Source organism: Balaenoptera physalus, assembly GCF_965194825.1.
Source record: "Balaenoptera physalus genome assembly, chromosome: 11".
NCBI classification, from domain to species: domain Eukaryota; kingdom Metazoa; phylum Chordata; class Mammalia; order Artiodactyla; family Balaenopteridae; genus Balaenoptera; species Balaenoptera physalus.
Window position 1 is genome coordinate 80,088,057 of NC_138896.1, and position 25,684 is coordinate 80,113,740.

Genomic DNA, 25,684 nt, shown 5'->3' on the forward strand with positions numbered 1-25,684 from the left:
TTGTATTCAATTCAACATGCCTTTTTTGAATGCAGAGATTGGGAAGCAGAGGAAGATGCAGTCTACCAGCCACTGTCCCTGGAGGATTGATTTATTCACTCATCCATTCATCTGTCCATCCATCTTTTCATCATCCATCATCCATTTGTCCATCCATCCATCCACTTGTCCGTCCGTCCATCCATCCATCCATCCATCCAACCATCCATCCGTCTATCCATCCATCCATCCATCCATCCATCCATCCATCCATCCATCCATCCATCCATCCATCCCTCCATCTACCCATGCATCTATCCATCGTTCTGTCCTCCAGCCAGCTGAGAGACATTGAGCTGGCCAGCCCCAGTGAAACCGTTAGGGAGCAGAAGCTCAAGTGATCTTTGCTGATGGACCAAAATTCAGAGTAATAGGGACCCACATAGCACAGGTGAGCTTGCGCCAGTGCCATATATGCACTATCACCTTCAATCCTCATAGCTCCCCACTTTAGGGGTAAGTAAGCTAAGACTCACCATTGTTAGGCCCACAGTCATTCAGCTTGCAAGGGTCAGGGGCAGAATTTGGATGCAGGTCTTGGCTGCTCAATCCCCACAGGGAAGCACTGCCAGTGTCTTTTGTCTCAGAGGAGAGTTGAAACCGAAGTTTCCTCCCTTCCTGAGTCCTGGGCTGGGGTAGGGTCAGCCTCAGTCCCACCGCTCCACTGTGCCACCCCCAGGTACCAGTGACTTGGCAGCGTTGAAAACCCTCAGGAGGTCTCTGGAGTCTAAGAAGAGGGGAGGGCGGGGCTGGTGGTCACTGTCCCGGGTCTCAGACCCCCCCGTAGCCATCTGGAGGGTCTCTGACTGCAGTGACTTGCTTCCACCACTCTTCCTGCACCTCCACCCCAGAATCCTCTTTGTCCTAAGAATCCATTTCAACAGGCACTGTGTCCAAAGTCCAACTGCCAAGGATGCAGACAGGAGACAAAAGACCTGGACAACACCTGGCACCGAGGCGGTCGGGCTGGGTCAGTCCTTGGTATTTCAACAACAGCAACAGCAAAGGCAAACCCACATTTCCTTCTGAGAAGGATGAAAATCCTCCCATCCACCCTGGCCCTACCCGACTAGGATCTTCCAGGGGAGGAAGCTGAGCTATCACCTGGCCTCACCCACAGGGATTTTGTAGAACTTTAAATTTCTGAAATTCGTATTACCAACCTCTTTTTAAATACAAAAATATACTGTGCTCTTGAATGTTCTCAGGATGTGACCTACAGTCCAGGAGCCCAGGCCTCTGGATGAGGCTTAAAGGACATCCTGTGGGGTCCCCCATGTGAGGAGGAGCCAGGAGACCCGGGGGCTGAACAGGATGGAAAGACAGGCACAGGGTGTGACAGATGAAAGGACAGACATGGATATTCATGGAGAGAGTGTCACAGAGACAGAGGCTAGAGAGACAAAAACAAGGACAAGGGGGAGAGGCACATGGCAGAGGTACAGAGACAGAAAGAGAGAAAGAAGACAGGGCAGAGAGACAGGAACAGAGGACGAGAGGGACAGAGAACAAGCCCTCATGACAGGCTTACACCCGGCTTCAGAGAGGGAGTAGAGAGACAGCATGGGGGCACACACCTGGGCAGGGGGCTAGCCTCTCGCGCGGTGCCCATGCCAAGCAGGGCTCCTGGCTTTAGGGGCGGGGGCGGTGAGGGCTCTTCTGGCCTGACGTCCCTTCTGGCCAAGTCCCGGTGACCCCCTCAGCCCTTGCAGAGCTCGCTGGGCTCCTGAGTCCCCAGCCCACTCACCCTGGCAGCCAGCGGGGGCTCTGGAGCTGGATCTGAAGGTGGGGCAGGAGGGAGAAAGGCACCTGGGACATGTATGCAGGTGGGGCAACAATTCTCTCTGCAGCTACCCAAAGCCCAAACAGTTTCCTTCCTCCTTGTTGCTGGGGTTACTTCAACCTGTTAGTCAGGTTATGAAATTGTGAGGCAAAGGCACAGGAAGAAACATCCTGCTGCCCCGCCTGCTGGCTTGACTGGCCCGGGCACAGATTCGGTGGCCCCAGGGCAGAACTGGGTCACAAGGTAGGTGGAGGGGAGAGGGGGGAGGGTGGGAAGTAGGAGATGGAGGTGGGGAGGTAGGAAGTGGAAGGCCCAAATGGTTGAAAACTGCCCCACTCCGCCCTGACCAGAGAGCCCATGGTCCACCCTCACTGTCCATGAGCCTCTCCATTTTTCCTGTCCTTCCCCCTGGACCACTTCTGATTTCTGGCTTCAGGTCTGGCCCTGTGCATTAGCCCCAGGCACGCTTTGCTTTTCCGCAGCAGGCCTTGTCTTCTGCAGGCCTGGTACAGCACTGAGCACTGAGGAGGTGCTTGGTAAATATTCGAGGACTGAATGAATTGGATTCCTGCGTAGTCCTGGAAGGTTAGGAAGATGAAACCACCAGGTAGAGAAGGAAGCTGAAGTTCAGAGAGGGCAAGTGACTTATCTAAGGCCACACACCAATTGTGGATTTTATTCCTGAAGCATTCTCTGAGCACTCGTTGGAAGGCAGGCTGTGCATGCTCTAGGAATGGGGATATGGCTGTGAGCAAGATGTGCCCTGGAGTATCCCGGGGCCTTTGGTATTGCTGGTCCCTCTGTGTGAACACTGCTCCTCTGCCTCTTTGACTGGAACATTCCTACTCACCCTTCAGGTCTCAGTGTAGAAGTCACTTCCTCTGGGAAGTTTTCCCTGACCCTCCAAATCAAGATTAAACATCTACCTGCGGTCTTGAATGGGAGAACACCCTTCATGGTACCCCAACCTGTCAAAAGGGGCCGACCAATCAGAGCACTGTGATTCCTTGTGATTGGTTCAGGGGGGAGCAGGTGACCCAAGCAAGGCCAATCAGAGTTTTTCCTGGGATGGATCTATGGGAACTGGGGAGAGGGAGGCGCTCTTCTCCTTGATGATGCTAAGCTCAATGTCTGTAATTCTGGGGCTGCTGGAGTCCCTTTCTCAGCCACTGCAACACATCACCTCCTGTTATAGACAAGTCCCACAGGAAGACGCAAACGCAAGGGCTGAGCAGCAGGGGCAGTGCATGTGGTCTTGGTCTTAAAAGAGACAGGCAGCAAAAAGCACGTGAAGTCAGGAAAGAGGATAGATTTGGGGATTAGACAGGCCTGGGTTTGTCACTTACCAGTTGTGTGTTTGGGGGCACATGCCTCTGGGCCTTGGCTTCCTCCTTTATAAAATGCGGGTGATGCTATTTACCTGTCCTGAAAAAGATGCCAGGCAGGGAGGCCACCTGTCTAGAAGGGGTTTGCTGCTCTGACAGCGTCCGCCCCGTCTCCTCCCTGGGGGCAGGCCCCATTCGTCCTGCTGCTTCCTGCTAGCATAACCCCATGGCAGGATTCCTTTACGGATGTTTGCTGTTTCTGTGGAAACAAAATGCCATCACAGCATCTTTCTGCCAGCTTGTTTGTGATATTTCTTAATGACCCTACAGGAGGTGGGATGTCAGCTTCTTCCTGTTTCCTGGAGCCTGTTTCCTGTTTCCTGAGCCTTTCAGCTCAACCTTGACCTGTCCCAGAGTACAGATAGATGAAGAAAGGGTTACTTTCTCTCCAGGCTGGGAAGGTTTAGGAATGCACCCTGATGGAGAAATAAGTGGGTATTTCCCCTGATTAAATGGTCTATGGTCCCTGTTGAGCTCAGGATAAAGGCCGAAGTATTTCACGTGGCTTAAATGGCCTTGCATGATCTGAGGCCTGACGTGAGGGTGACCTTGCCAACCTCATTGGGTACTGTCCCCACTTCACACTCTGCTCTAAGCCCCAGAACTGCCCTGAGTGAGGTTCTCTCCCCTTCCAGCTTTGCACACATTGTTCTGTCTACCTGGACTGCCTTCCCTGCCTCGTCCCAGGCCTCAGGTCCTTACCCAGCAGCCCTTTGTTGTTGGAAAGACAGAATTCAGAAGCTGTTTCCTAGCCCATCACAGGGATCCAGGCTTGGCCAATAGTCATTTCAGAATCAGCCCTAAGTCGCAGGGAAAAGGGACACTGAGCTCTGTGAACGTGCTCTGCATCTCGCCTGTTGTGGGCATTGGACACAGGTCAACTTCGAGGTCTGTTTACCAGGGCATTTCTAAGGGGGTGTGAACTTGAGGCCAGATAAAAAGCTTGGAGAAATCAGGTTGCAATGAGCACCAGCTGTAGCTTTATGTCTGCGTTTTCAGTAGCTTTAGTCCTTCAGCTCTTCCAGCACCTCCTGGCAATCAGGCTTCCTCCTATCTACCCAGAGCCACACCTCAAATTACAGGCACACCTGGGGGATATGGTGGGTTCAGTTCCAGACCACCGCAATAAAGCGAATACTGGAATAAAGCGAGTCACACGAAATTTTTGGTTCGCGAGTACATATTAAAGTTGTATTTACACCATGTTGTAGTCTATTAAGTGTGCGATGGCATTGTGCCTAAATAAACAATGTATGTATCTTAATTAAAAAATGCTCTATTGCTAAAAAATGCTAACCATCATCTGAGCCTTCAACAAGTCGAAATCTTATTGTAGCAGTAACATCATAGATCACTGATCACAGAAACATATAGTAATAATGCAAAAGTTTGAAGTATTGCAAGAATTACCAAAATGTGACACACGAAGTGAGCAAATGCTTTTGGAAAACTGGCACCGATAGACTTGCTTGACACAGGGTTGCCACTAACCTTCAATTTGTAAAAAACGGCGTATCTGAAAAGCGCAAGGAGGCAAAGCATAATAAAATGAGGCATGCTTGTACTGCTCAAATTCCAGATCCTTAGTTCCTACAAAGCAGGAAAAAACCCATTTAGTTATACCTGGCAGAAGAAATGGCAAACACATGGCATGCATGCTGCCTCTTGGTACTCCACTGCCCATGGCAGACATCAACAACCAATCATGGTCTTGGCCTCAGTACCTTTTCAATGTAGCACTTTAGGCAGAAGCAATCTATTCCCACTCCTCTCTTACAGGTTTCCTGGAGTAGAAAATAGCAGACACTCACCATTCTAGGACATACTCTTAGTGTTCTATCACAAGATCCTGCGACACCCCACCTGAGGGCTTTCTCTTGGCCCATCCGGGGGCAGGCTGGGAGAGCCAGGGAGTTCCTGCCCTTAGAAACAGTCCTCAGCTAATATGGTTGAGAGAGTGAGGATAATACTTTAGCTTTCTCATTCCTAGACAGGTGATGGAATTATGTCCCCGCAAATTCATATGAAGTACTAACCACCCGCGGTACCTCAGAATATGAACAGACTTGGAAATGGGTTGCAGGTGTAATTAGTTAAAACGAGGTCAGAAGGGTGGGCCCCGATCCAATATGACTGGTGTCCTTCTAAAAAGGGGACATTTGAACACAGAGACACACACAGAGAATGTCATGGAAAGACAGGAGCTACCCTGCCGCAAGCTATAGAACTACCAGAAGCTAGAGAGAGGCTCCTTGTTCCCTGCCCAGTACCTTCCAAGGAAGCCTGGCCCTGCTGACACCTTGATCTCAGGCTTCCAGCCCAGGATGGGAGACAATGCATTCCGGTGGTTTAAGCCACCCCGCCTGTGTACTTGGTTATGCAGCCCAAGCCGACTGGTACAGCGGGTCAGCCCTGAGGTGTGCCCCGCTCTGTTGCCCAGAGTCCTGCAGGGGCATCGGGCTTCATTCACCCACAGCAGCCTGTTGGATACAACACCCTCTACAGTGTCCTTCCCTTCCTGTCTCACTTCCCCAGCTCCCTGCCAGGGCCATCTGGAGTCACATCCCAGATAAGCTACTTTCTCTAGTGTTTTTTTCTTAGGGTCTACCTCTGAGGAAACTGACTCAACACAGCACAAAATTGATCTGTCCTTCCCTCCCCTTGGGTTTTCCAGTCCTGGGCCCCCTGCCTTCCCACAGCATCACCCTTCCCCCCACTTCTGACCAAGGGCTCTCCCGAAGAAGTAGCCTGGCCCGTGGGTGGCGTGGGTGTGGGCGTGGTCTCTGCCTCTCCTCGCCCACCAGGCCTTCTCACCTGCGTGCCAAACCCCCTCACCGTCATGTTACCGCTGCCTGGGGGCAGCGACCTGTGTGATCCCAAGCCCAGGAGGCGGAGCCCTCATCTAGCCACCTCCACCTCTTCCTGGGACATGTTTTCCTGAGTTTTCTTCTTTGCAACCCCAGGCCCCGGGATCCCCTCCCTGCACCTCTACCAGGAGAGATGGATCAGACTGTTTTCTGGGTGATCTCATGAGCAAGACTTGTTTGAGCTTGTAATAATAATAAATTATAAATGAAATAATAAAAAGAGCTACCATTTATTGAGTGCTTACCACGCAGGGTGAGAATTTTACACACCTATCTCGCCAAAGGCACACAGCCACCCCATGAGTGGGATACGCTATTGTCTCCACGTCTTAGAGGAGCGAGCTGAGGCTTGAGGAGGGTGAGTAACATGCCCACGGTCTCCCAGCTGTGGCAGCAGAGCTGGGATTCACACCATTGACAGCAAACAGCAGAGGGTGAAAACACTGAGCACTGCGGCGGGTGGGCCCGAGGCTGACCCGCACTCCGGCGCCCCGATGAGGAAGGGCAACGGGTGTGGAGGAGTTTTGTGTGTGTAGGAATAAGATCTCACTTGTGAAAAAGTAGGTACTGAGAACCTACCATACAGCACAGGGAACTCTACTTAATGCACTGTGGTGACCCGAACGGGAAGGAAGTGCAGAAGGGAGGGGATATATGTATATGTATGACTGATTCATTTTGCTATACAGTGGAAACTAACATGACATTGTAAAGCAACTATGCTCCAATAAAAATTAATTTTAAAAAAAGGTATTTTAATTTGAATTCAAAGGATGAATGTTCTCCAGGGTAGATCACATCTTAGGTCACAAATCAAGCCTCGGTAAATTTAAGAAAACTGAAATCATATCAAGCATCTTTTCCGACCACAAGGGATGATTCTACCCCAAGAAAATGTCCTGGCTTCAGGGACAATGATTACATGCCACTGAAGGTTCGAGCTTTCCTTCATTTGAGCACATGAACTTTTGGGGCAGGGATGGTAAATATGAGCATCTGTGCAGCTCTTCTGCTATGCCTTACCCGGGGCAGCACTAGTGAAGCAAGGGCAGCACTTGTTCTGGGTGAGAAGAGGGCTCAGACTTCTCCCCGCCATCTCTCGGGGGCGGCGCACCAGATTTCTGTTCCCTGCAGTGGGGCCCTCTCAGTGTGGAGGGCACGGCCTGGTAGAGATGGAGCCGGGAACTCCCCAGAGCATCAGCCTGCAGGAACCAGAGGAAACACACTGGGTGTGGCCAAAGCCTCCCTCTTCTCACAGACAAGCCTGAGACACCACACTGTCATGAGCTGAGCAGGTCTGAGCCCTCCCCGAGTTATCTGGGGATCTCTGTGACTTTAAAAAAAAAAAATCAACTCAATGATTCCTCCTACAATATTTCCTGAGAATCTCCTCTGTGCCATCACTATGCTGGGCAGGGGGCAGGGAGAGAGAAGAGAGCTGACAAGGTTCTCCCCTTCTAGAAACACAAGCGTAAGGGGGGAAGGGACAAGTCCATGGATGGCTATGGGGCAGTGGGACAGGTACTCTGGTGGGGTTCCTTCAGGAGGCCTCCTGGCCTGGGGGGCTGTCAGAGAAGACTTCCTGGAGGAAGTGACATCTAGGCAGATGAAGTTCTCCTGGAAGGAGTCCCAGGCAGAGGGAACAGCATGTGCAGAGGCTCAGAAGAGAAGCAGAACATGATACTCTGACGGTAGAGACCAAAGTGAAGGGGAGAAGGGAACTGAGTCATTAGAGCCTTAAGGACTGGGGTGGTGACCTTGGGCTTTGTTCTGAGGGCAATGAGGGGGGCGCAGGAAGAGTTAAATAGGGCCAGGGATGAAACCTCAGCTCAGCTTGGAGGAGGTAGCACTTCCTCCTAGAAGCCATCCCTGAGCCCAGGCTCCTGGCCCTTCCCTGGCACCCTGAGAAGCCTTCCATAATGGCACCTGGCCATGCTTCGTGGGCAGCCCTGATTTTGGGGCTGGCTACCCCTCCAGTGGCTCTCGAGTGCCACCTTCCTCCATTGCCCCTGGTGCTAGTGCCAAGGCACGTAGTAGGTGTGCAGTAAGTGTTGTTAGAAGGAAGTGAGTACCTTCCATTTGGGAAAGAAAATAAAGGAGGGAACAAACACACAGGGGTTGCTCCCTCCAGCTAAATGGCATCTTCTTTACGACCCGGCACTCAACATTTTTCTCTAAAGTTGAACTCTGTCTGGAGGAGTTAGACTTCAGAACCTAACAAGCATTTTCTGGGAATGCCACCTCGCCATTTTGCTCGTCATCCCTGGAAATTCTGTGGACTAAATGTCGTCACCAAAGGCGGGGGTCGGGGGGTGGGGAAACTATCTGTTCTTCCGTGGGCTTCTTTCTGTTCCACCCATGCATGGGCAGGGGTTCAATGAGAGGGATGAATTCTGCATGTGTGGGTGTGGGAGATGGAAATGCTACAGAGGGAGTGACAGGGTCCCGGGGAGACAGACTCAGGAAGAAAGAGAGAAGACTGAGGTATAGACCTGGTGTTGGGAATGTAAATTGGTACAGCCACTATGGAGAACAGTATGGAGGTTCCTCAAAAAACTAAAAATACAGCTACCCTATGACCCAGCAATCCCACTCCTGGGCACGTATACGGAGAAAGCCATAATCCAAAAGGATCCATGCACCCCAGTGTTCATTGCAGCACTATTTACAATAGCCAAGCCATGGCAGCAACCTAACGGTCCATCGACAGAGGAATGGGTAAAGAAGATATGGTACATATACATAGTGGAATATTACTCAGCCATAAAAAAGAATGAAATAATGCCATGTGCAGCAACATGGATGGACCTAGAGATTATCATACTAAGTGAAGTACGTCAGACAGAGAGAGACAAATATCATGATATCACTCATATGTGAATCTAATTTTAAAAATGATACAAATGAACTTATTTACAAAACAGAAACAGATTTACAGATACCAAAAACAAACTTATGGTAACCAAATGGGAAATGTGGTGGGGAGGGATAAATCAGGAGCTTGGGATGAACATACACACACTACTATATATAAGATAGATAACCAACAAGTACCTACTGTATAGCACAGGGAAATCTACTCAATATTTCGGGATGACCTATATGAAAAGAATCTAAAAAAGAATGAATATATGCATATGTATAACTGAATCTCTTTGCGGTACATCAGAAACTAACACAACATTGTAAATCAACTACACTCCAATAAAATTAAAATTAAAAAAAGTTTTTGCTAAAAAAAAACCGACTGAGGTAGAGAGACATGAAGAGAACGAAAAAGAAGCGGAGACACTAAGTGATTGAAAGTGACAGACATTTGGACAGACATACGAGCACCCACGTGGGTTCACTTGTACAAGCACGCACAACACACACCTGTGAGTCAGGGCATTGCTGAGTCTCGCCTGGAACCAGCAGGTGCGTGTAACCCCACCCAGAGCCAGGTGTCCCTACCCTGAGTTTCCAGTCACTCCCCAAGGCTGTCCTGAATGCTTACCGTTGTGGCCCAGGCCTGTGTGAGGTCATCACAGTAACCAGAGGCTGCATTTCATTCTCTAAATGGTCCTTCCTGTAAACTCTCAGTATTTATAGGCAATTATTCATCATGTCACCAATACAGAGGAAGACAAACAGCGAATAAATCCATAAACAATAAGGCTGGTGGCTGGAACAATTTGTTCTAGTGCCGTTTATTTCAGAGGGAAATAAACCCATTACTTCCATTATGTCCTGTTTTAATTTTATTTATTGGTTTTAATGGTCTTCTCCAGCTCTAGCCAACGGTAGAATTACTGGGCCATGCAGAGCCGTGCAGCCAGAGATGCAAGGATATGTGAGAAGGTGCAGGGCTCTGAGGGCTTTTACTCCCAACTTCCTGGGGTGTGTCCCAGAATAAGGCAATAAATACACATGCCAGGTGCTGCTCTGAGACTCTTCCTTGTTTTAACTAATTTAATCCCACAGCAGCTCAATGAGGAATTTGAGGAAACTGAGGCCCAGAGAGGTCAGGTCTCACAGATGGTAAGAGTCAGAGGAAGAAAAGATCTCAGAGGCAAAGCAGACAGAGATGAACCTAGGAATCCACGCTCTTAACCGATAGCCCTCCTCTCGACCAGGGCTTGGCAGTTTTCTGTGAAGGATCAGAAAGGAAATAATTTTGGGCTTTGTGGTGCCCTATGTTCTCAGTCATGACTGTACAACTCTGCCGTCATAGCGGGAAAGGATGTAGACAGTATGTAACTGAATGAGTGAATGAATGTGGCTATGTTCTAATAAGACTTTATTTATAAAAACAGGTGTGGGACTGGATTTGGCCATGGGTAATGACTTGCCGACCCCAGCCCTGGGTGTAGCCCCTCTTAGCCCTGGCTCTCCCTCTGCTGAGCCTCAGCCGGCCTGGGTTTGGCTTAGCCCTGGTGGTGGAGAAACAAGGTTTCCGTGGGATAAGAGGGAGTTTCTAAGATTCTATCTCTCCTCCTTCTTTGCCAACCACTGCCCTCCTCAGGGCCCTGCTCGCTTTGGAGGGAGGCCTCAGCTGCCTGTCCTCGGGCCTCATGTGGGTTTTTAAAGGGACTTTCCTTCCCGTTCACCTGACTGGATTATCACCTGGAGGTGCCTTGCTCAGTGCCTGGCACCCTGGAGGCCTCCAGTAAATAGCTGCTCTAGCCGTATTTGCACCTTCAGGTTTGCAGAGGCCTCATCTGACCTGGGCATTGCCGTCTGTATAACATGGCGGTTAAGAGTGTGGGCTTTGGAGCCCCGTCTGGGTTCTGCCATGGGACTGTGGACACAATCTTCTTTCAGCCTCAGTTTCCTTGTCTGTCCATGGCCATCACACTCCCTAATATAGTGAAGATTAAATGCAAGACTGCATCCAAAGCATATGGTATGGAGGAATTTGTTAATCAAGCAGGCCCCTTGCCCTCTTCCTTGGGGATGCCCCCTGTGCCCTCCACTCTCCCTCCCAAGGAGGCAGAAATCCCTCCAGGATGAGAGAAAAGTGTGCTCTGAATGGGGAATGGGTTCTTCCATGACCTGACAGAACAGTGGGAGAAAGGAGGAGGTCGTCTGGCTAAACACGCAGACTCTTCCCCTCCCCTCCAGCGTCCAAGGGGACAGGGTGACCTCAGGCTACTGGGCATCTTTGGGTACAATAGCCTGCGGGGCTAGTTTCTGCCACCAGAGTTTTTCTTTGCTGAGAGCCTGGCTGTGCATCACCAGAGAGGACTATCTGAATCAGGATGGGGCTGCCTGGAGTTTCTGGGTTCGTCCTCTGAGCCATGGCAGGCTTGCTGTTGGCCTGTCTGAACCACTTCAGCAGGTCAAGCATGAGAAAATTCACCTCAGACTCAGTGGGTAATTCTATTCCTTTTCGTCAGAGGCAGCTGGGTCTTGGCCTTTTTGACTAGCCAAGATGCCGGCCTCCACAATGACATCAATGGGATGTTGGGAAGGCACTGGGAGATAAGCCTTACATAGGGAGGTGTGGGATCCAGAGATGTCTGAAGGAGAAAGAATCTTAATAATAATCAAATTAATGATTCTAATAAGTATTATTATTCATCTGCCAGTTTTGAGTCCTTTTATTTAATCTTCCCAACAATCTTGTGAATCAGATTCTTTTTTCTGATTGACGTATAGTTGGCTTACCATGTTGTGTTAGTTTCAGGTGTACAGCAAAGTGATTCAGTTATATCTTTTTCAGATTCTTTTCTCTTATAGATTATTACAAGATATTGAGTATAGTTCTCTGTGCTATACAGTAGGTCCTTGTTGGTTATTTACTTTATATTTAGTGTGTATAATTTGATCCCAAATGCCTAATTTACCCTTCTCCCTCTTCCCCTTTGGTAACCATAAGTTTGTTTTTTCTCTCAGTGAGTCTATTTCTGTTTTGGAAATGAGTTCATTTGTGTCATTGTTTTAGATTCCACATATAAGTGATATCATATGATATTTGTCTTTCTCTCTCTGACTTATTTCATTTAGTATGATAATTTGTATGCAAACACAAAAGACCCCGAATAGCCAAAGCAATCCTGAGAAAGAAAAACGGAGCTGTAGGAATCAGGTTCCCTGACTTCACACTATACTACAAAGCTACAGTCATCAAAACACTATGGTACTGGCACAAAAATAGAAGTATAGTTCAATGGAACAGGATGGAAAGCACAGAAATAAACCCACGCTACTATGGTCAATTAATCTATGACAAAGGAGGCAAGAATACACATTGGAGAAAAGACAGTCTCTTCAATAAGTGGTGCTGGGAAAACTGGACAGCTACATGTAAAAGAATGAAATTAGAACATTCTCTAACATCATACACAGAAATAAACTCAAAATGGATTAAAGACCTAAATGTAAGGCCAGACACTATAAAAGTCTTAGAGGAAAACATAGGCAGAACACTCTTTAACATAAACCGTAGCAATATTTTTTTTGATCCTCCTAGATTAATGAAAATAAAAACAAAAATAAATAAATGGGACCTAATTAAACTTAAAAGCTTCTGCACAGCAAAGGAAACCATAAGCAAAATGAAAAGACAACCCACAGAATGGGAGAAAATATTTGCAACCAAAGCAAACGACAAGGGATTAATCTCCAAAATATACAAACAGCTCATGCAGCTCAATATCAAAAAAACAAACAACCCAATCAAAGAATGGGCAGAAGATCTAAATAGACATTTCTCCAAAGAAGACATACAAATGGCCAATAGGCACATGAAAAAATGCTCAACGTCGTTAGTTATTAGAGAAATGCAAATCAGATGCTTTCCTTAACTGCATTTTACCCATGAGGAAACTGGGGCTTAGAGAGATTAAATGGTTTGCTCAAGGTGACACAAGTACAATGACATGCAATATTGCCATCTGTTACCTTAGTAACTAATTAAATGAAGGAGGGGTTGTTGGACCTAGGATTTAGTAGACATCTGTTGCTTTGGTCATCTGTCCAACAACCATTCTCTCTTATTCTGGTGACTGCTCTGATTTTCCTTTGGGACCCCTGTTCTCCCACTCCTACCCTTCAGCTGGGTAGGGCTGACCCCATCCTCTGGCTCCAGGCCTGGCCATGTTGTCCAGGTGTAGCTGATGAATGTGTTCCATCTCTTGGTCACAGAGGTAGGATCAGAAATGGGCAGGTGACCCAAGTGGGGAAGATCAGAGCTCTCCCAGGGATTTTTATGGACTTGCCAGGAAAAAGGAGCTGCCTTCCTGTTGGGGTTTCTGAGTTGGGGCTACTTAGAACTGGAGATACTGACAGTTATGTTTGCCACCATGTGAGGAGATGCTGCTGAGAATAAAGCCACGTGGAGGAAAGGATCCCAGAGATAGAGTCCTGGGGATGTCATTTGAGCCCTAGATCAAGCCTTGCTTGAAGTCAGAGTTATGTATGGACTTTTCCATTATGTGAGCCAATATAGGTCCTTTGTTAGGCTGGTTTGAGTTTGCTTTTCTTCACTTGCACCTGGAAGAGTACTATCTGACACACAAGGATTTTCCTGTTTCAAACCACAGTTACACCTATGAAAAAGACTCAAATTAAATTCCCAACCTACCCCAGCCCTCCTGAGGTTTGGACACCTCAGCCTCTGCAGAGGCCTAAAAATTCAGGCCAACACTTGGCTTTTTCTCTGTGGTCTCCTGAAGGCTTTCTACCAGAAGCCACGTTGTTCCTGACATTTTCACCAGAATATTCCTCTAACACACAACCCACTGTGTCTGCAGGATGATCTGAGTCCTTGGCACTGTGCCCACTCCCAGCCTCTCTCTTGCCCGCCTGTTGACTCCCAGCTCCCACCTCCAGGCCTCTGATCCTGAAGTGATCCTGCGCCACCAGGGCAGCCCTCACCTCTCTCCTGGGGATCCTGTACTTTGTGGAATGCTGCCTCCTGTGTGAGATCTCTCTGCTGCGGCCTGTGTGGCTCTCTCCTCAGTGTGTGTGTGCAGAGAGGGATGTGGGGACAGAGGCAGCAGAGCGCACGGACCCTGGGGCTGGACGGCGCAGGCGCAAAGCCTCTCTCTACTGTTCAAGCCCTGCCACCTTGGCCAGGTTACCCCACCTCCTTAGGCCTCAGCTCTTCACCTGTAAGATGAGGATAATAAGACCTACCACGCCACATTGTTATACTGAGATGAGATAATCCACATAAAGCCCTTGACACCATTCCAGGCACACAGTGAACCCTCAGTACGACCCGCCTAGGATGATGACTGTTGCTGGTGTTGATCACATAGAACCTGTACACATCTCTCTCCCAGCGCCCCACCCTGACCTTTACACTCAGTCATCCAGCTATTATTTCATCTGATAGACTGTGAGCTCCTGAGATAGCGCCTAATCATTTTTAAATGCCCAACACCACGCAGAGTGCCCGGCACGTGGTACTGCTCAGCTCTGACAACAGCTCCACTCTGTATTCTGCAACTACTAGGTGCCAGGCATCGTGATAGGCGCTTTACATTGTCTTTTTCAAAATTCACAGCAGTCAAACCTCCAAGGAAGTTATAAATGTCCTCATTTTGCTGAGATAAGGGAGGCTCAGACAGGTGAGGCACCGTGCCCAAGGAAACAGCTGAAAAAAAGGCGAGCCGGGATTCAAACTCCAAAGGCAGTGCTCTCCCCATGACTTTTGCACCTTTGTCTCTCCAGGCCACCTCCCTGGGGAGCAAACCTCAGCGCTTCCACCCCTACTTCCCACAGCCTCCCAAAGCAAGAGACTGGTACCAACCACAGGATGTGTCTGCCCCTTGCCAGGGTGCCCGCCCTGTGGGACTCCAGGCTGGAGGGAGGCTACCACCCACACACAGACAGGCTGGCCGCTGCCCATATTAGATGGGCTGGTGTCATCTGAGGAGAAGCAGCAGCCCAGCCCAAGGACGTGCTGGCAAACCACAGCTTCAAGTATCCCCCAGCCCAGGAAGTGCCCCTCGGCTCTGCAGCCTCCCAAATTGCTACTGGAACGGATGAGCTGGGCCTGTGTGTAAACATGGAGTGGAGCTCAGAAAGAGATGTGTAAACAGTGACCAAAGACAGAAACCCCAGTGGCAGTTGCTTCTCCTGGATGAGCCCAGCACATCTAATACCGGCTGGTGTGGTGTGGCTTCAGGCGGGCAGCGGCCAGCCTGTATGGGGGGCTGGCAGATGCACTAAAGCAGGCAGACAGATGGACGGACTGGAGCAAATACTGGGCAAAGGCAAACTCCTCCTCACAGCTGTGCTTGGCCTGGGCATGACCACTTCGCAGACCTCACCTCCCACCACCAGCTCCTGCCCTCTCCTCCTCCCCCCCACTCCCCCCCTTCTCTTAGATCCTGCGGTGTGCCAAACGCTCCCCTCCCCTCCACTCCTACCCCGAGAGCATTCCTCCACAAATTTAATCTCAGAGAAGTCTGTTCTGATTCCTGGGCTATCTCCTTTATGGCACATGTCAAAACTGTTTTGCAATGACTATCTGAGCAAGTTCTCTTTTACTTTCTAGCTGGAACCATATCTGTTTTGCTCTAGTCTTGTTAATCACTATACCCTTGTGCCTGACATGCAGAAAGTGCTCAATTAATGCTCACCGAGGGAATCATCTGGAAGGATACTCTTGCACCAGCTCTCTTCCAGCCATGGACTCAGAATGCATCATTGAGGCTGCATAGTGGTGGGGAGCACAAATTTTGCAGCCACACTGCCCAGGCAAGCTGTTTAATCTCTCAGTGCCTTGGTTCCCCATCTGCAAAATGGGAGTACTAATGGTGCCTTCCTCAGAGAGGTGATATGAAGAGTAAATGTGTTATTACATAGATACTACTTAGCACAGAGCCTGGCTAAGTACATAGTAGGTGCTATTTTACGCTTTAGTGATTATTATCCTAGGCGCCTAGACAATGAGAAGTACAGGGAAAAATAGGGGCGATCCAGACTATTATTCCCATTTTACAGATGAGAAAATTGAGGCTTAGTGAAAGGGACTAGGCTGACTTTACCCAGATAGAAAAATCTCTCAAGACCATGCACCTTTTTTGTACCTTTTCAGATGATTATTTTCAGAGAAAAATGAGATGTGGGGCAAAGAACAACATTCCTTCCTTCTTCATTCATTCTTCAAGTATTTGCGTGGCTCATAATGATGCTCAAATGTATCTTTTGAATGAATAGATGAGTGAATGAATGAATAAATGTCAAGGGGTCCCTGTGGGTAAGGAAAAAAAAAGCCCTCCATGTGGATTATCAAGTCCCTGGCTTGCATGCCTCACATCTCATTCTTGTGCCCATGGCAGACGTAACTAATCAATCATGGTATACCTTTGCACTGAGCCTGAACCAACCTCAGAATCCTCATCGTGGTCCACTATTAAGTCATCAGACTTGGCCCCTCAGATGAAATCTATTACCTTCCTGAGCCTGATCTCAGAAGTCTCTTTGATTATGTAGTTTCCTTCTTCCTCTCTTTTCATGCCTCTCTCTCAGGCTCTTTCATTCCTCATTTTTTACCCGACCACCTCTATTTTTACCTGAGGGCTCACGGCTCCCACTTTCCTGCTTCAGTGGAGAAGGTGAGATGCCTGGCTGGTGCCTTGGGTCCCTGACCCAGCCAAACACCACCCTGGATCAGCTACTGAGAGAGTCCAGTCTCTTGGTTCTTGAAGGAGTTGGGGCCTCCCCGGTGGGGCCTTTGATGCAGTAGGTCCAGAGGGAGGAACAAAGTAGCTCACAGGTACCTCGGATGGGCCAGCTTCTCCTAGCCGTGCCCTGGCTCTGCCCTCTTTTGAAGAAGCCTGCCATAAACGTTCCCTGCCCTGTTAAACAATCTTACCAGGAAGGAGGAAGTTAATCTAGGGGCTCAGTGGGAAGAAATGAGTCTAAAGTCTTGCCTGGGTGAGGAGCCACCTGGAGCACTGGCTCCTCTAGGGTGTGAGTATCTTTTCCACAGAGCTCTCCTGGCCCTGGTGGAGGAGATTTGGGTGGGGATTTGAGCGACTTAGGAATGAAATACTGCAATCACTGCCTGAAAAAGTAAAACAAAACACAAGAGGACAACTTCCAACAAACAAAAGTCCAGGACCAGACGACTTCACAGGCAAATTCTATCAAACGTTTAGAGAAGAGTTAACACTTATCCTTCTGAAACTCTTCTGAAAAATTACAGAGGAAGGAACACTCCCAAGCTCATTCTATGAGGCCACCATCACCCTGATACCAAAACCAGACAAAGAGGTCACAAAAAAAGAAAATTACAGGCCAATATCACTGATGAACATAACCACAAAAATACTAAACAAAATACTAGCAAACTGAATCCAATAATACACTAAAAGGAGCATACACCATGATCAAGTGGAACTTATCCCAGGGATGCAAGGATTCTTCAATATACGTAAATCAATCAGTGTGATACACCACATTAACAAATTGAAGAAGAAAAACCATATGATCATCTCAATAGATGCAGAAAAAGCTTCTGACAAAATTCAACACCTATTTACAATAAAAACTCTCCAGAAAGTGGGAGTCGAGGGAACTTACCTCAATATAATAAAGGCCATATATGACAAACCCACAGTTAACAACATTCTCAATGGTGAAAAGCTGAAAGCATTTCCTCTAAGATCAAGAACAAGGCAAGGATGTCCATTGTCACCACTTTTATTCAACAGAGTTTTGGAAGCCCTAGCCATGGCAATCACAGAAGAAAAAGAAATAAAAGGAATCCAAATTGGAAAAGAAGAAGTAAAACTGTGATGCTTGGCAGATGACACAATATTATACATAGAAAATCCTAAAGATGCTACCAGAAAACTACTCACCAATGAATTTGGTAAAGTTGCAGGGTACAAAATTAATACACAGAAATCTCTTGCATTCCTATACACTAACAATGAAAGATAAGAAAGAGAAATTAAGGAAACAATTCCACTTACCATCACATCAAAAAGAATAAAATACCTATGAGAAAACCGACCTAAGGAGGGAAAAGACCTGTAGTCAGACAACTATAAGATATTGATGAAAGAAATCAAAGATGACACAAACAGATGGAGAGGTATACCATGTTCTTGGAGTGGAAGAATCAGTATTGTCAAAATGACTATACTACCCAAAGCAATCTATAGATTCAGTGTAATCCTTATCAAATTACCAATAGCATTTTTTACAGAATTAGAACAAAACAGTTTACAATTTGAATGGAAACAGAAAAGACCCCAAATAGCCAAAGCAAAAGAAAAACAGAGCTGGAGGAATCAGGCTGCCTGACTTCAGACTATACTCCAAAGCTACAGTCATCAAAACAGTATGGTACTGGCACAAAAACAGAAATATAGGTCAAAGGAACAGGATAGAAAGTCCAGAGATAAACCCACTGACCTATGGTCACCTAATCTATGACAAAGGAGGCAAGACTATACAACGAAGAAAAGACAGTCTCTTCAATAAGTGGTGCTGGGAAAACTGGACAGCCACATGTAAAAGAATGAAATTAGAACATTCTCTAACACCATACACAAAAGTAAACTCGAAATGGATTAAAGACCTAAATGTAATACTGGATACTATAAAACTCTCAGAAAAAAACATAGGCAGAACATTCTCTGACATAAATTGCAGCAAGACCTTTTTTGATCCACCTCCTAGAGTAATGAAAATAAAAAGAAGAATAAACAAATGGGACCTGATTAAACTCAGAAGCTTTTGCACAGCAAAGGAAACCACAAACAAAACGAAAAGACAACCGACATAATAGGAGAAAATATTTGCAAACAAAGCGATTGACAAGGGATTAGTCTCCAAAATATGCAAACAGCTCATGCAGCTCTAGAGCAAAAAACCAAATAGCCCAATCAAAAAATGGGCAGAAGACCTAAATAGACATTTCTCCAAAGAAGACATACAGATGGCCAATAGGCACATGAAAAAATGCTCAACGTCACTAATTATTAGAGAAATGCAAATCAAAACTACAATGAAGTATTACCTCACACTGGTCAAAATGGCCATCATCAAAAAGTCAACAAACAATAAATGCCGGAAAGGGTGTGGAGAAAAGGGAACCCTCCTACACTGTGGGTGGGAATGTAAATTGGTACAGCCACTATGGAGAACAGTATGGAGGTTCCTTAAAAAACTAAAATTAGAACTACCATATGATCCAGCAATCCCACTCCTGGGCATATATCCTGTGAAAACCATAATTCGAAAATATACATGCACCCCAATGTTCATTGCGGCACTATTTACAATAGCCAAGACATGGAAGCAACCTAAATGTCCATCAATGAATGAACGGAGAAAGATGTGGTACATATATACAATGGAAGAATGAAATAATGCCACTTGCAGTGATAGAGAAAGAAAAATATCATATGATATTGCTTACATGTGGAATCTAAAAAAAAATGGTACAAATGAACTTATTTACAAGACAGAAATAGAGTCACAGATGTAGAAAACAAACTATGGTTACCAAGGGGGAAAGTCAGGGGAGGGATAAATTGGGAGATTGGGATTGACATATACACACTACTATATATAAAATAGATAACTAAGAACCTACTGTATAGCACAGGGAACTCTACTAAACACTCTGCAATGGTCCAAATGGGAAAAGACTCTAAAAAAGAGTGGATATATGTATACGTATAACTGATTCACTTTGCTGTACAGCAAAAACGAACATTGTAAATCAGCTATACTCAAAAAATTAATTAAAAAGAAAAAAAAAAAGGAATTTACTATGTAAGTTCCCTGAGGGCAGGTGATATGTCTGTCTTGCTCACTGCCATATCCGCACTGCATAGAATTGTGCCTAAAACATGGTAGACACTCAAGAAACACCTGTTGGTTGAATAAACAAAGTAATAACTAGTTCCTTCCTTCTTGTATTCAAAAAAAAAAAGAAGAAGAAAGGGAGAAGGACTTAGCTGGAGATGCCAAGTTGAAATGGTATAAAGGGCTGGGGATGAGGGTAAGGAAGGGAGAGGAGAAAAATATCTGTGAGACTAGGAGTGCAGGGACCTGGGTACATGCCGTCTGGAGAGGCTGTCGCTGGGTGTGAGAAAACTGGGGCAAAGAGGCAACAATACTTGGGGGTTATTAACTGGCTCTCCTTTCAGCTCCCTGAGAAACACAGATAAAAAGAGAAATTCTTAAAAATTTTTCCCTTAGAGGCTGGACCTCTCTTATATGAACATGACTCTGCAGAGACTGGGCCAGGGAGGCTCCTAATATATTTGGGTTACAAAAAAATTTCATTACCTCTACTCTGCCAGACTCTGTGCTAGGCACTGAGGGAGCAAATCTGAGTAAGAAATGATCCATGCCCTGGAGGAATTCATGGAATTCAGTGATTCTAAGAGGTGATGACTCCAAGATCCTAATAGTTCAGAATTCCATTTTGCTGAAATTCTCAACCCCACTGCAATGGCTGGACAGTACATTTCCAGCATTTGAGTCAGGGGGGCAGAATTTCTGGGAGAAGACAGCTCATGTCTCCTCTCTCTTAGGAAGAATCTGGGCTCTGCAGAGCTTCTGGGAGCAAATTCCAGCTGCCTCTGGGAGTATCCCTATCACCAACTCAGAGGACTGTTTCTGTTCCCAGAACAGAAAACTCATTGTGGGAGAACCATGACTCTAGTTTCACGTCTGGTTTTTGTCCCAGCTCTGTCTTCACTCTTGGCTGTCTCTCTGTTCACACTCGGCCACTAGAACAATGCTTGAAATCCACTGCAGAGGCCAACCTTGACCTAAATCCATAAAGAGAGCTAAGTAAATTCATTGACTTGGGTCCCTTTTAGTCTCTGTTGCAGGATAATAGCTTGTTAGTTTAACTAACTGTACCTTGATGAGAAATGTTGTTTAGAGAAAATATTGATTGAAGTTTTGCCCCTATCTGAAGGCTTAAGTGTGACAATTCACCAACACTCATTTGTGAGTCTTGATGTCTTAGGGACCAGCAAAAGTGGCTGAGATCCCAGCAGATGGGTAAACAGGACCTAACTGAATGGATGTTTCAACTGTCCCTTTTTGCTTAACATTAGTCCCTTTTACATCTCTTTAGTTTTCACTCATCTGTCAATATTTCGGTTTACTTTCCCCCCTCTTGTGTGTATATTACAAACATTTGTATCCAACAGTAGTCTGCTTTGGACTGTCACTTGCTAGAAGTTATGACTTTAACTTCTGTAGTTCTCTTATAGTTAACAACAATAACAACAGCCAGCCCTGATATCTGATGATCACTGTATGATTGACACAGTGGTTTCCCTTGCATTACTCAACTTAACCCTTGCGGAGCAGGAGGTAGAGTACCCACTGATTAGCAGCATCTGTTTTGGGTCAGAGAGACCTGGGACCAAATCCCAGCTCGACTATTGGCTAGCAGTGGGATCCAGGGCAAGTTGTTTAACTTTCTCATTAGCTCTTAGGATTTGGGGGATTAGATAAATTACATTCAGCCTACTGCCTGGTGCATAGTTGATGATCAATATATAGGATTATTTTTCCCATTTTTATAGATTAAAGTATAGAGAAGCTAAAGGACTTGCCCAAAGTCATACACTCCCAGTCCTAGGTTCTTTCCTTCCCATGAGGCACCAGTGTATCCTGCGGCTGGAAATCCCTCTGAAAAGATGAAGTCAACACTCACCAAAGCAGTGGGGCATTGTCTTTTCATGTCTCCCCACGGGGTGAAATACAGTGTCTGGTGATGAATAGACTTTGCCTCTCCCAGCCCCAGGTCAGTGGTTTAGTGTTATCCCCATCTCCTACCTAGCTGACCAAGGCCGGCCAGAGCTTGATGGGGACCCCACTCCTTATGCCACGACTGGGGAAGATTTCCCTTGCTTCCTGTTCTGCTCCTTCTATCTCTGCCCACACCCACAGAGTGTAAACAATAAAAGTAAATGTTTGAGAGGATGCTTGTTCACAGAGCTGGATGGTTTCAGGTTATAGAGAGTAATCATTGCCAAATACACTTCTGTCCTAATTTCCTTATAACAAGCACATGTTTTATTGCTGGGTGGATTTTCTTCATGCCCGACCCACCTCTATCAGAATGTGAGGGTTATCCAGGCTTTCACAAAGGCTTAGCTTTCCACCCTGGCTGCCAACTTGCACCTTTGTTCCTAGAACTGAAGTAGAACTAGGCAGGAAAGAACAAGGGATGTTTGGACAAGGGGAGTGTTTCATGTGGCATTTTTTTTTTTTTTTAAACAGGCTAGACTCTTCCTGAGGGATGGGAGGCCTTAAAAGCCAGGTATTCTGGCCAAAAGCAGTAGAGGAAATTCCAGGCATTTTTGCCACTGGTAAGGAAAGCCAATGCACTTGGCTGTTCCCATCACCTCCCTCCCTCTGCCCCTCACCATTTGAGGCACCCCACTCTGAGTCCAAGGTGCTTGATGCAAACTCACTGTACATCTTGGGATCTGACCACTAGGGGAGCACAAAAAGCAGGAACCCAACCAGCTCTGTAATACTCAAACTTCAGATTCAATATTGACATTCTATGCAATCATCTCAGCCGCTTCCTGTAATAAGGAGGTTGGTACATGGTGAGGGCTAGGGGGTATTTTGTGTGTGTTCTTGTGCTCACTGGTCTCCCAGCTCTGACAGCTTTGTTAACGGGTAGCTCAGCCTTGGTGCATTAGTTATCTATTGCTGTGTAACAAAATACTCCAAAATTTAGTAGCTTAAAAAAACAATAAATGTTGATTCTCTCTCACAGTTTCTGTGGGTCAGGAATTCAGGAGCAGCTTAGCTATGTGATTCTGGCTTAGAATCATAGGGTATCAAAAGGGGCTGGCTACAGACTGTATGTTTGTGTTCCCCTAAAATTCATGTTTTTTAAAAAAAATTTTATTGGAGTATAGTTGATTTACAATGTTGTGTTAGTTTCTGCTGTACAGCAAAGTGAATCAGTTATACATATACATATATCCACTCTTTTTTAGATTCTTTTCCCATATAGGCCACTACAGAGTACTGAGTATAGTTCCCTGTGCTATACAGTAGGTCCTTATTAGTTATCTATTTTATATATAGTAGTGTGTATCTGTCAATCCCAAGAAAATTCATATATTAAATCTTAATGCCCAATGTGATATTTGGAGGTGGGCTTTTAGGTCATGAAAGTGGAGCCCTCATGAATAGGATTAGTGCCTTTATCACTGTACGATTGACACAGTGGTTTCACTTGCATTACTCAACTTTACCCTTGTGGAGCAGCAGGTAGTGTTATAGAGGCCCCAGAGAGCCCCCTCACCCCTTTTGCCATCTGAGGACATTAAGACAGACATCTGTGAACCAGGAAGTGGGCTCTCACCAGGCACCAAAATCTACCTTGATCTTGGACTTCCAACCTCCAGAATTGTGAGAAATAAATTTCTATTATTTATAAACCACCCAGTCTATGGCATTACTGTTATAGCAGCCCAGATGGGCTAAGACAAGGTCACAGTCAAAATGATGGCTGAGGCTACAGCCATCTGAATATTTCATTAGGGTTGGACGATTCTGTTCTAAGATAGCTCACTCACATGTCTGGCCAATTTGGCCTGATGGTTGGCTGGAGGCCTTAGTTCTTCACCTTCTGGGTCTCTCTGAAGGGTCGCTTGAGATTTCCCACAACATGTCAGCCGGCTTCTCCAAGACAGTGATCCAAGAGAGGGTAACATGATGCCACATGTCTTTTCTGACCCAGCTTTGAAGGTCACATGACACCATTTCTGCAATGTCCTACTGGTGACACAGGTCAGTCCTATTCCATAAGTGAGGGGCCTACCCACGGGTGTGAGTAGCAAGAGGTGAAAATCACTAGGAGTCGCGTTGGAGGCTGGCTACATTTGGTTTACACATTGCAACCCCAGTTTTCTTGTCTACCTTTTCACTATTTTCCTGAGGAGGGTTAGTTTTGAGACTCATGCTTGATTATACCTTCCTGGAAACCTATCTACATGCTCCTCCATGCAGTTAGGACCTGTGGGGGACAAGGGACTCTCTTGGCACCCTAAAATATATAGAAGAGGTAATAACAGGTCTGTTAGCTTCTGTTTATCTGTGTTTCTCAGGATACAATGTTGGAGTTAATGGAGATGAGCATCAAGCATTTACAGGGGCTTGCATACAGACAGGATAAATAGCCAAATTACGTGCTAGGCATTGTGTGAAGCAGCTCACATGCTCATGTAAATGTGTATACATGAGGCACTGATGTAATTAAACTCTTTTTTTTTTTACAAAAAAGGAAATGGAGGCACAGAGACATGAAGTGTCACAGCCCAAAGTGCCACAGCTAGAAAGCAATGGAGTGGGGATTTGATCACAGGCTGTCTATCTGAGGCTCATGGTCTGCTATCCTCCCACCCATTTTCCATCACAGTGAGAGCTCACTTCTTCAGCCTATCTGTAGTGATTACTGCAAGTCAGGCTTCCATCTTACCAAAAATACAGCTAAAATTAGGGGGGCTTTTTACAGGCCCAGTATGTTTTACACTTTACAAAAGACTTTTGGAAAATATTTCCTTTAAACCACAAGAGCTGTAACCAACTGTCACAAACTTGGTGGCTTAAAACAACACACATTTATTATCTTACAGTTGCATAGGTCAGAGATCCAACACAGGTCTAAAATCAAGGTGTTGGCAGGGCTGCATTCCTTCTGGAGGCTCTGGGGAGAATCTGTTTCTTGGCCTTTTTACCTTCTAGAGGCTGCCTGCATTCCTTGGTTCATGGTCCCTTTCCTCCATCTTCAAAGTCAGAAATGTGACATGTCTCTGACCCTTATTCTGGTCTTCTCATCTCTCTTTCTCTGACTACAGCTGGGAAAGCTGCTTTTTAAGGACTCATGTGATTAGACTGTGCCCACTCAGATAATAGATCATCTTCCGTCTCAAGGTCCTTAACCTTAATTACATCTTCAAAATCCCATTTGCCATACAAGATTAACATATTCACAGTTTACGGGGATTAGGATGTGGACATTTGGGGGGCATTAGTCTGCCTACTATTACTGTAAGTGAAGGAACTGGGACTCAAACAGGGCTAACAGTATAGATATGGTCAGTGAGGCACTGTGGTATTGGAGGAAGGGTAGACATATAGATGAGCTGAGCATAAGAGTTCAGAAATGGACACACACAAGTATGGCCAACTGAGTTTTGACAAAGGAGCAAAATGGAAGAAGGATAGCCTTTTTAATAAAAGGTGTTGAAATAATTGGACATCTTTAGGCAAAAAAAATGAATCCTGACCTAAACCTCTCATCTTGTACAACAATTAACTCAAAATGGATTATAGATCTGAACGTAAAATGTAAAACTATAAAACTTTTAGAAGAAAATAGAGAAGAAACTCTTTGTGACCTAGGCTAGGGCAAAGAGATGTTAGATGTGCCACCAAAAGCACAATTCATAAAAAGAAAAAATTTGAAAAATTGGACTTCATCAAAATTAAAAGCTTTGTTCTATAAAAGTCCCAGGTAAGGGATGAAAAGACAAGCTAAAAAATGGGGAGAACATTTGCAAGTCACATATCTGACAAAGGACTTGTATCCAGAATATATAGAGAACTTTAAAAAAAATTAATTAATTAATTAATTTTTGGCTGTGTTGGGTCTTTGT

At 46.1% G+C, this 25,684-nt stretch overlaps 1 protein-coding gene and 1 long non-coding RNA gene across 5 annotated transcripts in view; one reads left to right on the forward strand and one right to left on the reverse strand.

Moving 5' to 3' along the window:
• FAM3D (FAM3 metabolism regulating signaling molecule D) overlaps positions 1-3,355 on the reverse strand; it is a 32,722-nt gene extending 29,367 nt beyond the window's left edge. For 2 of the 4 annotated variants that reach the window (XM_082412380.1, XM_082412381.1), the window contains exon 1: positions 1,787-3,155. The gene's annotated coding sequence lies outside the window, so the exon portion shown is untranslated. The other 2 variants (XM_082412379.1, XM_082412382.1) reach the window with 2 other exon arrangements.
• LOC309637552 overlaps positions 1-25,684 on the forward strand; it is a 398,176-nt gene that overhangs the window by 181,310 nt on the left and 191,182 nt on the right. The gene's annotated exons all lie outside the window — the stretch shown is intronic.